Source organism: Vipera ursinii, assembly GCF_947247035.1.
Source record: "Vipera ursinii genome assembly, chromosome: 3".
Classification (NCBI taxonomy): Eukaryota; Metazoa; Chordata; class Lepidosauria; order Squamata; family Viperidae; genus Vipera; species Vipera ursinii.
Window position 1 is genome coordinate 210,049,113 of NC_139516.1, and position 11,417 is coordinate 210,060,529.

Sequence of the window (11,417 nt, forward strand, 5' to 3'; positions counted from 1 at the left end):
GGGGGGACCTAGGAGGTCTTCTAGTCCAACCCCATGCTCAAGCAGGAGCATAGATCTTGCTCTTTGGGGCATGTGTTTCCTCTCATATGTTGTTGTTGTTGTTAGCTGCGAAGTCGTGTCCAACCCATCGCAACCGAATGGACAACGTTCCACCAGGCCTTCCTGTCCTCTACCACCTTCAAGAGTCCATTTAAGCTCACGCCTACTGCTTCAGTGACTCCATCCAGCCACCTCATTCTCTGTCGTCCCCTTCTTCTCTTGCCCTCAACCTTTCCCAGGATGAGGCTCTTCTCCAGTGAGTCCTTCCTTCTCATTAGGTGGCCAAAGGATTTGAGTTTTAGCTTCAGGATCTGGCCTTCTAAACAGCAGTCAGGATTGATCTCCTCTAGGACTGACCGCAAGAAATTAAAAGACGCTTGCTCCTCGGGAGGAAAGCCATGACAAATCTAGACAGCACACTAAAAAGCAGAGACATCACCCTGTCAACAAAAGTGCGAATAGTCAAGGCTATGGTCTTCCCAGTTGCAATGTATGGCAGTGAAAGTTGGACCATAAGAAAGGCTGAGCGCCAAAGAATTGAAGCCTTTGAACTCTGGTGCTGGAGAAGACTCCTGCGAGTCCCTTGGACTGCAAGGAGATCAAACCGGTCAGTCCTAGAGGAGATCAACCCTGACTGCTCTTTAGAAGGCCAGATCCTGAAGCTAAAACTCAAATACTTTGGCCACCTAATGAGAAGGAAGGACTCACTGGAGAAGAGTCTAATGCTGGGAAAGATTGAGGGCAATAGAAGAAGGGGATGACAGAGAATGAGGTGGCTGGATGGAGTCACTGAAGCAGTAGGCGTGAGCTTAGATGGACTCCAGAAGATAGTAGAGGACAGGAAGGCCTGGAGGAACATTGTCCATAGGGTCGCGATGGGTCGGACACGACTTCGCAACTAACAACAACAACAAGGACTGACCGGTTTGATCGCCTTGCAGTCCAAGGGGCTCGCAGCAGTCTTCTCCAGCACCATAGCTCAAAGGCTTCAATTCTTTGGCGCTCGGCCTTTCTTATGGTCCAACTTTCACTGCCATACATTGCAACTGGGAAGACCATAGCCTTGACTATATGCACTTTTGTTGACAGGGTGATGTCTCTGCTTTTTAGTCTGCTGTCTAGATTTGTCATGGCTTTCCTCCCGAGGAGCAAGCGTCTTTTAATTTCTTGGCTACATTCCTCATCTGCAGTGATCTTGGCGCCCGGGAAAATATGTTAGTATTCCATTTGTACATTTTCTTGATGTGCCAATGGAGAGATCTACTCCATGATTAATTTTCTACCATCTGGATGCCAAAGGAATACCTTCCCTTGCCTACAAGCACAGCTTGTCCTACAGATATCACGAAAAGATTCTCAACAACAGTCCTTTGCTACTGAACAAGGATGTCATTAGATTAGATTAGATTTAGATTTATTAGATTTATATACCGCCCTTTCCTGAAGGACTCAGGGCGGTTTACAGCAATCAAGCAATACAAAATACAAAAGTTAAAAAACAATTAAAAAGATTAAATTATCCCTTAAAATAAAAACCCCAGTTAAAAATTCTCAGCCTGGGCTGGAGAGCTCAAAGAGCCAAGTCTTCAGGTCCCGGCGGAATGAACTAATGTCAGGGGCAGTCCTAAGCTCCATGGGCAGCTGGTTCCAGAGGGCAGGCGCACCCACAGGGAAGGCCCTCCCCCTGGGTGTTATCCGCTGGCAATCCTTTACCCATGGCACCCTGAGAAGACCCTACCTGTGGGAGCGCACTGGATGAAGGGAACTTGATGCTGGCAGCAGGTGTTCCCTCATATATCCCAGACACAAGCCATTCAGGGCTTTATAGGTCATCACCAGCACCTTGAATCTCACCCGGAGGGCAACCGGAAGCCAATGCAGCTCGCGGAGTAGAGGTGTTACATGGGAGTATCGGGAAGCCCCCATCACAACTCGCGCGGCCGCATTCTGCACCAGTTGAAGCCTCTGAGTGGTCCTCAAGGGCAACCCCATGTAGAGAGCATTGCAGTAGTCTAAATGGGAGGTCACGAGCGCATGGGTGAATGCGCGTAGGGCATCTCGGTCCAGGTAGGGTCGCAACTGGCGCACCAGGCGAACCTGGGCAAAAGCCCCCCTGGTCACGGCTCCTATATGGTCTTCAAAATTGAGCCGTGAGTCCAGGAGGACGCCCAAGTTGCGAGCCCTATCAATGGGGGGTAACACCTCACCCCCCATCGTTAAAGGTGGAATGGACTGGTTAGTCCGAGATGCTGATATGCACAGCCACTCAGTCTTGGCAGGATTGAGACGAAGCCTGTTTCTCCCCATCCAGACCTGGACCGCCTCCAGGCAACGGGACATCACGGCGAGGGCATCGCTGGGTTGGTTAAATCAGTCATGAGCTGGGTTTGGCTGAAATAGCTTAGCTCAGAATGAGAGGGAAGAACTTTGAGCCTCCGTTGCGTGGGGTCCTTCTAACTACAAGGGAACTTGAACGAGGGACATCAAACAATTGATTGGGCAGCTACAATAGTCCACTGTTCACACACACAAACACACACACACACGCACACACAAAAGAATAGCCATGCTTAACAGACTTCTGGAGATCTCTCTCCGTATTAAATGCAAAGTGTTAGAGCTATCATCCTTCACTCACTTCTACACTTTGCTTAGATGTAATATACTGTACTACAGGAGCAAGGGAGGTAGATTAAAGGGGGAACCTGCAAGCAAGACGTGTCAAACACAAGGCCCGGGGGCCGGATCCGGCCCGCAAAGTGGTTTCATGTGGCCCGCGAAGCCATCCTGGAAACAGTGAGGGAACGGCCCCCACTGCCTTGGCCCTGGCCCAGAGACCCTCCTTCTGCCAGAGACCCTCAGATCTGTCCCACTCCTGCCCAGGCTCCCATAGGCACCCTTGATGCCAACGATGTAGAGCTGGCCACGCCCACCCAGTAGGCCATACGTACTCTAGCCACGCCCACCCAGTAGGCCACGCCCACCCTGGCCATACCCACCCGGCCCCCCCGTGGGCAACCGCAATGCTGATGCGGCCCTCAATGAAATTGAGTTTGACACCCCTGCCCTGTACCATCTCAGATAAGTGACTGTCCAATCTCTTCTTTAAAATCTCCAGTGATGCAGCGCCCACAATTTCTGGGGGCAAGCTGTTCCACTGGTTAATTGTCCTCGCTGTTAGGAAGTTTCTCCTTAATTCCAGGTTGCTTCTCTCTTTGGTCATTTTCCAACCATTGTTTCTTGTCCTGCCCTCTGGTGCTTTGGAAAATAAGTTGACTCTCTCTTCTTTGGGGCAGCCCCTCAAATACTGGAATACTGCTATCATGTCCCCCCTAGTCCTTCTTTTCTCTAGACTAGCCATAACTAATTCCTGCAGCCTTTGCTCATCTTAGTTACTCTTCTCAGAATTTTTTTCAATAGTCATGAGACTATTGCTGTCTTTCATGAAAGAGGAAGTGAGAAGCTCAGTTAGGGGTCCCAGAAAATCCTTCATTGAAGAATAACAGACTTCTCACTTCTGTGAGAAAACCCAGAGAACCAGGGAAAAGGGAGAAATTTCCAGGCCAGGATGGAAAGCAAAGCCAAAGGAAGAGCCAGGGTCTGTTGCAGGGTGGGTGGCATCATCACTCAATAGAAAAGTAAGGAAGATTTTTCAGGATTGTACTCAGTCAGTCCCAAACAACTCTTATCCTTCTGAATTTCCTCCTGTGACTCTACAAATCTTGGTATGCTTCCAAATACAACGGGGATTAAGAGAGTTGTGTGTCTGTCTTTGCTTATGGAGCACAAACATTGCACGCTGTGCAAAATTATTCTATTGTCCGTATTGTCCCCATTAGCATGCCTACAGGCATAAGCTTTAATCAAGGATGTGTCATTCACTCGTTTGGTTCCGTATTTTAAAAAAAGTTCACAACTGCAATACAACCATATTCGTATTCCAGACAGTATCTTTTATTCTGCTGGATATTTTTTTTTTAATGTTAAATCCATCACTCACATTTTATTCTTCATACTGGAGACAACTCATTCTGGATCCATAAACTCATTCTTGGTCTCCCTTGATATTCATCTAAGACCAATCCGGGAAAGACTCCAGGATGCTTTGTCTGATGTAAAGTAGAGTGAGATAGTGTGTGGGAGATGAAAATATAGGGGCCCCCCCTCCTCATATAACAAGATGAGGCTGGAGAAAACCTGATAGGCCCCACAGTGGTGATTTAAAACAAAGCTTTAACTTGAACTCTATATTGTTTCACAATACAGACGTATTATTTGTAATCTGCTGAGCTTCGTGCAATGTGAAATTCCAAAGTAGGCAGTTATGTGTATATATGGAACATGAGTATTGTAACTGTGGGAAAAGAGGAACTGAAAGTAACCAATCGATAGAGGTTTCAGAGGTGCACAGGTGTATGTGGAAACTGAACAAAAGAACAAAGAACTGATTTTGCAAGATAATGACTATCTGTGGGTGGTTGTTAGAAAAATGGTATAAAAATGTTAGTTTAGGTCTAGCTTAGGGCCATTGGCCTATAGCTGTCCTTTTGGAGTTTGCTATACCATATCGTCCTCATTGCAGTGATTTGTTAATGTAAGTGATATTGTGTTATTATGCTTACTATGTTCCAAATTATTAGCTGTCTCTTCTCTTTTCCATTGGGCTTTTTCCACAACAGTGTCTTATGCATAAATGCTGGAAATCCCAAGGAAGTAGAGGAACTAGCACAGGAGTGTCAAACTGCCGGCCCGCAGGCTGGTTGCGTCACATGGAGACATTGCCCACTCCAGCTCCAGCAATGCAAAAAAAGTCGTGATACGTCATGACACGTCACATGATGTGGTGAGTTTGACACCTACAGTATGAATTGGCAATAATACATTGGGGAAATATCTACAGAGATTCTCAGTCATCCAGGTCATGGTTGTCCCAAAGGTGCTTTACAGGAGGAACTGGACTTTCTTGTTTTTCTTTGAAGACATTTCACTTTTCATCCAAGAAGCTTCCTCAGCTCTGCTGGATGGTGGGGAATGGAAGGACAGTGAGAACAATCAACCAAAGGAACAGGAGTTGCCTACAGAAGTTGTGGGAACTTCCTCACTGGAAGCTTTCAAGAAGACAGTGGACTGCTATGGGGTAGTGTCTCCTGCTTGGGTGTGGGGAAGTTGGACTAGATGACCTACAACAGACATATCAAACACAAGGCCCGGGGGCCGGATCCGGCCCACAAAGTGGTTTCATGCGGCCCGCAAAGCCATCCTGGAAACAGTGAGGGAACAGCCCCCACTGCCTTGGCCCTGGCCCAGAGACCCTCCTCCTGCCAGAGACCCTCAGATCTGTCCCACTCCTGCCCAGGCCCCCATAGGCACCCTTGATGCCAACGATGGAGAGCTGGCCACGCCCACCCAGGAGGCCATACCCACTCTAGCCACGCCCACCCAGCAGGCCACGCCCACCCTGGCCACACCCACCCGGCCCCTTGAGGGCAACCACAATGCTGATGGAGCCCTCAATGAAATTGAGTTTGACACCCCTGACCTACAAGGTCCCTTCCAACTGTGTTATTCTGAATACCGTTCTGAATACTGGGTTTTGTGAAAGCGAGTGTTGAAAGAATTGGCTTGAGTTCCCAGTTGGGAAAGATGAGAATGCCCCCAAACAAGAAGAATCCAGCTGCTGGAAAAGGAGGCTGTCTTTATTGGCAAGGACAGAAGTGACTTCGGCTATTGTTTCCAGGGCGGCTTACCCCAACTGGTTTGGTGAGAAGATTTTTATGCATTTCTGGTGTTGCGAACTTTCGGGGATTGAATTTAAGTGTCTTTTGTTATTTAGCCTACTTGGTGCTCATCTACGCTTGTGAATGGCTCCCCAGGTTAGGGTGATGTGAATTTAAAGTGTTTCCTTAATGCTGTCTGTTTGATTTAATTGGGTTTAGCTTGCTTCTATTGAATAATAATAATAATAATAATAATAATAATAATAATAATAATAATAATAATAATAATAATAATAATAATAGAGTTGGAAGGGATGTTGGAGGTCTTCTAGTAGTAGTCCAACCCCCTGCTCAGGCAGGAAACTCTATACCATTTCAGACAAATGGCTGTCCAGTCTTTTCTTAAATACTTCCAGTGTTAGAACACCCACAGCTTCTGGTGGCACGCTTTTCCACTGGTTAATTGTTCCCACTGTCAGGAAATTTCTCCTTAGTTCTAGGTTTCTTCTCTCCTTGATTAGTTTCCATCTGTTGCTTCTTGTCCTGCCTTCAGGTGCTTTGGAGAACAGCTTGACTCCCTCTTCTTTGGGGCAGCCCCTGAGATACTGGAACGCTGCTATCATGTCCCCCCTCGTCCTTCTCGTCATTATTTATTTATTTATTTATTTAATAATATTTCTATACCGCCCTTCTCCCGAAGGACTCAGGGCGGTGAACAGGGCAAGAATAAAAATACAAATTACAAAAGTTAAAACTAAATTAAATAAATGCCCACATACTAAAATACATCTTAAAACCAATAAATGACAATAGCAAACCCCCCCCCCCCAATCCCCTCATCAGGCCAGGCCAGCTTGTTCAAAAAAGTATGTTTTTAGCTCGTGGCAAAAGGAGCGAAGGTCGGGCGCCGTCCGGAGCTCAACCGGCAGTTGGTTCCATAATGCCGGAGCACCCACAGAGAAGGATCTCCCCCTGGGGGCCACCAGTCGACATTCTCTGACCGGTGGCACCCTGAGGAGGCCCTCTCTGTGGGAACGCACAGGGCGGAGGGAAGTCGATGCCGGCAGCAGGTGTTCCCTCAGGTACTCCGGACCCCTGCCATGTAGGGCTTTGAATACCATTACTAGTACCTTGAATCTCACCCGGAAGGCAACTGGCAACCAATGCAGCTCACGGAGCAGAGGTGTAACATGGGAGTATCGGGAGACTCCCAACACAAGACTAGACTAGACATACCCAATTCCAGCAACTATCCTTTATATGTTCTAGCCTCCATTCCCCTGATCACCTTTGCTGCTCTTCTCTGTTTATTTGGAGACTGCTGATGTGGGGCTTTCTCAGGAAATGGGGAAGTTGCGGTTTTATGAATGAAACATTCCATCTATAAACGATGCTCAGTTTTTCATCCAGGCTGCTTGCTTGAGGCACTTTCTAGACCCAGAAGCAGAGATTGCTCTCTGGTTTATTGGTGAACTACTTTTCCTTATATTTTAGGATATTGCTTGGGCTGAGAACAGAGGGGATTAAAACAAAGGAAAAGGGGGGTGTCTTCCCACACAATGTTCAGTCTTGAGGGGCAAACTCGAAAAATCAAAACACTTGAATTGAATGCTGAGGTTTATTTGATTCTCAAACTACAGAACTAGCAGAACAGAGCTTTCAGAACAAGAGAAAAGGGAAAGAGGGGGAGTGGTCAAAGAAAGCAGGGGAGGGGGGATTATGGACCACCCTGCGGGAAAGGCCAGAAGCATAAATTTTGAAAGGATGGCCCATGATGGATAAGATCGGAACTCAAACAGATTGGCCACTTTTAGACCTAGTTGTTGCAGTTGTCTGTTGCGCAACACAGAATTTTCTCTTCGCCTGTCACAGTACTGCAATTTGCAGCACATCCCCTTTCGTACTTCGTACCTGTGAAGGAAACACAAAGCAGAATGATTATTAAAAAAATTCCAAAGAACAGATCTGGGGCTGTTGCTGAAGAAAATGGTAAACCCGCTTTTAGCACATTGGTGGATTCCCTCCCAGTAGGAAAGAAGACCTCCTTCCTCCTCTAGGGAATACTCAGGAATAGATTAATAAACAAGATATCTCTGGGGGGAAAGTCCTGGGTTCTGACATGACTCAGGGGCAATGTCATCCCTCTTGGATATTTAATGTGCAAGATCAAATTTCCCTCAATGCCAGAACAAATCCCCTCCCCCTTTTCCTCCACCCCTGTCTCTAAAGAAGAGGGAGTCAAGCTATTCTCCAAAGCATCTGAAAGCAGGACAAGAAGCAGCGGATGGAAACTATCCAAAGAGAGAAGCAACCTGGAACTAAGGAGAAACTTCCTGACAGTCAGAACAATTAACCAGTGGAACAACCTGCCTCCAGAGGTGGTGAATGCTCCAACACTGGAGGTTTTTAACATTACACTGGACAGCCATTTGTCTGAAATGGTATAGGGGTTCCTGGCTGAGCAGGGGCTACGGGGTTGGACTAGAAGACCTCCATGGTCCCTTCCAACTCTATTATTATTATTGATCATCGCACAGTCAGCCAGATGTTCAGACTGGATTTGGCATTTTGGTCTACCTATCGAGTTATTATTATTATTATTATTGTTGTTGTTGTTGTTGTTGTTGTTGTTGTTGTTGTTGTTATTAATGTCTCCCTCCCCAATCTGGTTTACTCCTGGGACAGATGGGGCTCCCCACTCCAAGCCCCCCCTTTCCTTGCCCCCCTTAGATTCTCTGGCCACAGGCCGTGACCTGAAGGAGACCCGGGCAGAGCACAGAAAGCTTCTACACAACCTCCAACTCTCTGGGAGATTAGGGAGTTCTAGTTCGGTTTCAAGAAGAGAAGCTGAGAGAACAGATAAGAACTATACTTACGGATCCCTTCAGATCCAGTCCACTTTTTATAGCATTGAGTCAAACCTTCTGTGCACTGCACATTAGGAGTCACAATACACTTCAGACTAGTGCATGATGCACATGTCAGGGAGTATCCTAGATGAACAAAATAAAACATACAAAAAACTTAGTTGGATATTTATTTTTCTGATCTTGCCATCTTATTATGTATTAGACGATAGATAATTTAATAGCAAAGCCAGCATTGAAACTATCCATGCGAAGATCGAATGCTCTAGAGATTAGGAGAGATGGCTAAGAAAAGGAAAGATTATTATTGTTGTTGTTGTTGCTGCTGTTGTTGTCATCTCACAAATTCCATTTCTGTATTGAACAGTGTGTTGTCTAGGTATACAGGTATTAGAATATAATCATCACATTCATAATAATCTTATCAAAACAAAATCATATACTAGGAAATGGCAAACATATTGTTAAAAATAGCATTTCCCCCATTAACATTAACTGCGTAACGATCCAAGTATTTACTAATCCATTATAAATCTTCCTCACATCATCCACATTTTCTCATATTTCCAACTTTCTAACCTCTGTTCTTATCAGCTAGCCATTGCTAAAATGAACCCCATGCCATATAGTATTCAGTGTCTTCTTTTTCCTTAATTTGTAAGATTAACGTATCCATTAGTACACATTCCAGTATTTTTAAAAAATTATATTCTTCTCTGCAGGAGTTTTTTTCATTTTTCCAAAATTATGCATCATCTTGACTTGGAGGAAGCATCACTAATCCCACTAATCATCCGAATACTGAAATACCACCCAAAGCCAGAAAGAGACAGATGGAGGACTAAGAAAAGGGAACATTTTTCATCCCACTCCCAGGAGTAATTCCAGGGCAGAATACACTACCCAAAGGAGCCTCTCCTTTCAGAGGCAGTCTACCCCAGACTCCCAGCCTGGAAGAGCCTCTGTGTCTGCTATGGGCTTCTCTGCAAATGGAGAGTTCTTCTTCTCCCCTAAAGCCTTCCATGGACCCTCCTTACGCAGAACAGAACAGCGAGAAAGTCGCACCAACACAAAGGACCCCAACTGCCTCCAATACCATCCCTCCCTCTGCACCCTTGTTTCTGGTTTAATTGCCACCCAAGATCAAAGCTTGACAGCCTTACCTGAGTCCAGGTACACGAATGCCACCACCCCCAGGATCAACAGCAGAGTTTTCATCTTGCAATCTTCCCTTCAGCCTGCAAAGTGTAGCCCAGGATTGCAGAGGGCACTTATTTATACCCCTCTGAGATGCCGTCATTGTGGGGGGCTGGATATCTAGGATCAAGGGAGAAGAACAGGGAGATTTGGGAGAAAAGGGGGAGGGATGTGGCCTTTTTCCCCCGACACCAAAATGGAAAGCGGATCAGACCAGGTGATGAAACAACCGGTCCGGGTCTTCAAGACAAACACTACCGTCCCGTGTGCAAAACCTGGGCACCTGGACAAGTGGCATCTCTTCCTGTATTTATACAAGATTATACAATTGTTACATAATGCACAATTAAACAACACATTTCTCTGCAAAGTTCAGGGCTTTCTTATTTTTGCTTTGTACTTCGATTAACCCAGTGGGCAACTCCTTGGTTGCAACTGTGGACCTGCCTTCATTCAGGAAACGTTGGCCTCCTTTGAGCAGACTTGAGCATGCGAGGTTCTCTCTAAAACTAGCCTGTGGACTAAGGGATTCACAGGATCCAAAACTCAGGGTAGACAAGGAAGATGGACAGAGGGTGGGTCAGAAACGGCAGAAGGGTTTCTGGTACAAAAGTACCAGCAGGAAAAGCAGGAGTCCTAGTTCCAAGGGACCCCTTGAGTCATAGGTCAACAATTCCTGCAAAGAAAAGATCCTTTTACTCAAGACAGTAAAACTGTTCTTTAAACCTTTGGGCGTCCAGAAGAGAACGCTCTCGTCACCCACTGAAAACCCTTTGTCCTTGATAGGTGTTCATAAAGAAGGTCTTCAGGAAATGAAACCTGGCTTTTATTGTGCCCTACAGGGGCCCAATCCCTTGGTTCACATTAATTTTCAACAACAGGTCAAGAGTATGAGAATTATGAACTAATTGTTAGAAACTTAACTTGGAATTTTTTGGTGTTCTACACCAAATGGGAAGCGAGAAGTTCAATTAGGGGTCCCAGAAAATCTTTCATCGGAATAACAGATTTCTCACTCCTAGGGCTGTGAGAAAACCCAAAGAACCAGGGAAAATGGAAAATTTTCCAGGCCAGGATGGAAAGCAGACCCAAAGGAAGAGCCAGGGTCTGTTCCAGGGTGGGTGGCATCAAGTGGCATCACTCAATAGATTTTTCAGGACTGTACTCAGTCAGCACCAAAGAAATCTATGCTTCTTAATTTCCTCCTTTGATTCTATGAATCTTTTAGCTGAGAGTCAGCTGTAATTTGGCCTGAAATATCGAGATCTTCACCTAGAGAATAAAAAATATTGCAAATAGGAAGAAGTCTGGGCGATATTTCTTCCCAGCGCTAGGCAGTGCAGGAATCCACCCCAAAATTCACTAGAAAAACAATGGGTCAGTATGAGCATAACGTAAGCTGTATAAAGTAGGTTTTATATCAACAGCATGCTGCTGTTGTTGCAGGTAAGGGACGTTCAACTTCATAGGTATAATAAAACTGATCTCCAGTGCTATCTCAGGATCCTGAATCCACCGTCAAGGACAGGCTTAATGGTGATTTCCTAAATTGAGGTTCTAAGCTAAAATGTTGGGAAGACAGTAGAGAAGAGAACAC

General features: G+C 45.8%; 1 long non-coding RNA gene across 1 annotated transcript; it reads right to left on the bottom strand.

Annotated features, from left to right (window-relative positions):
* Positions 1–7,360: 7,360 nt before the first annotated feature.
* Positions 7,361–9,900, bottom strand: LOC310639144. The gene is made up of 3 exons (XR_014492247.1): positions 9,787–9,900; positions 8,633–8,749; positions 7,361–7,667 (listed from the first exon to the last, which is right to left on the bottom strand). It is a non-coding gene; the product is annotated as an uncharacterized lncRNA (long non-coding RNA).
* Positions 9,901–11,417: the final 1,517 nt, after the last annotated feature.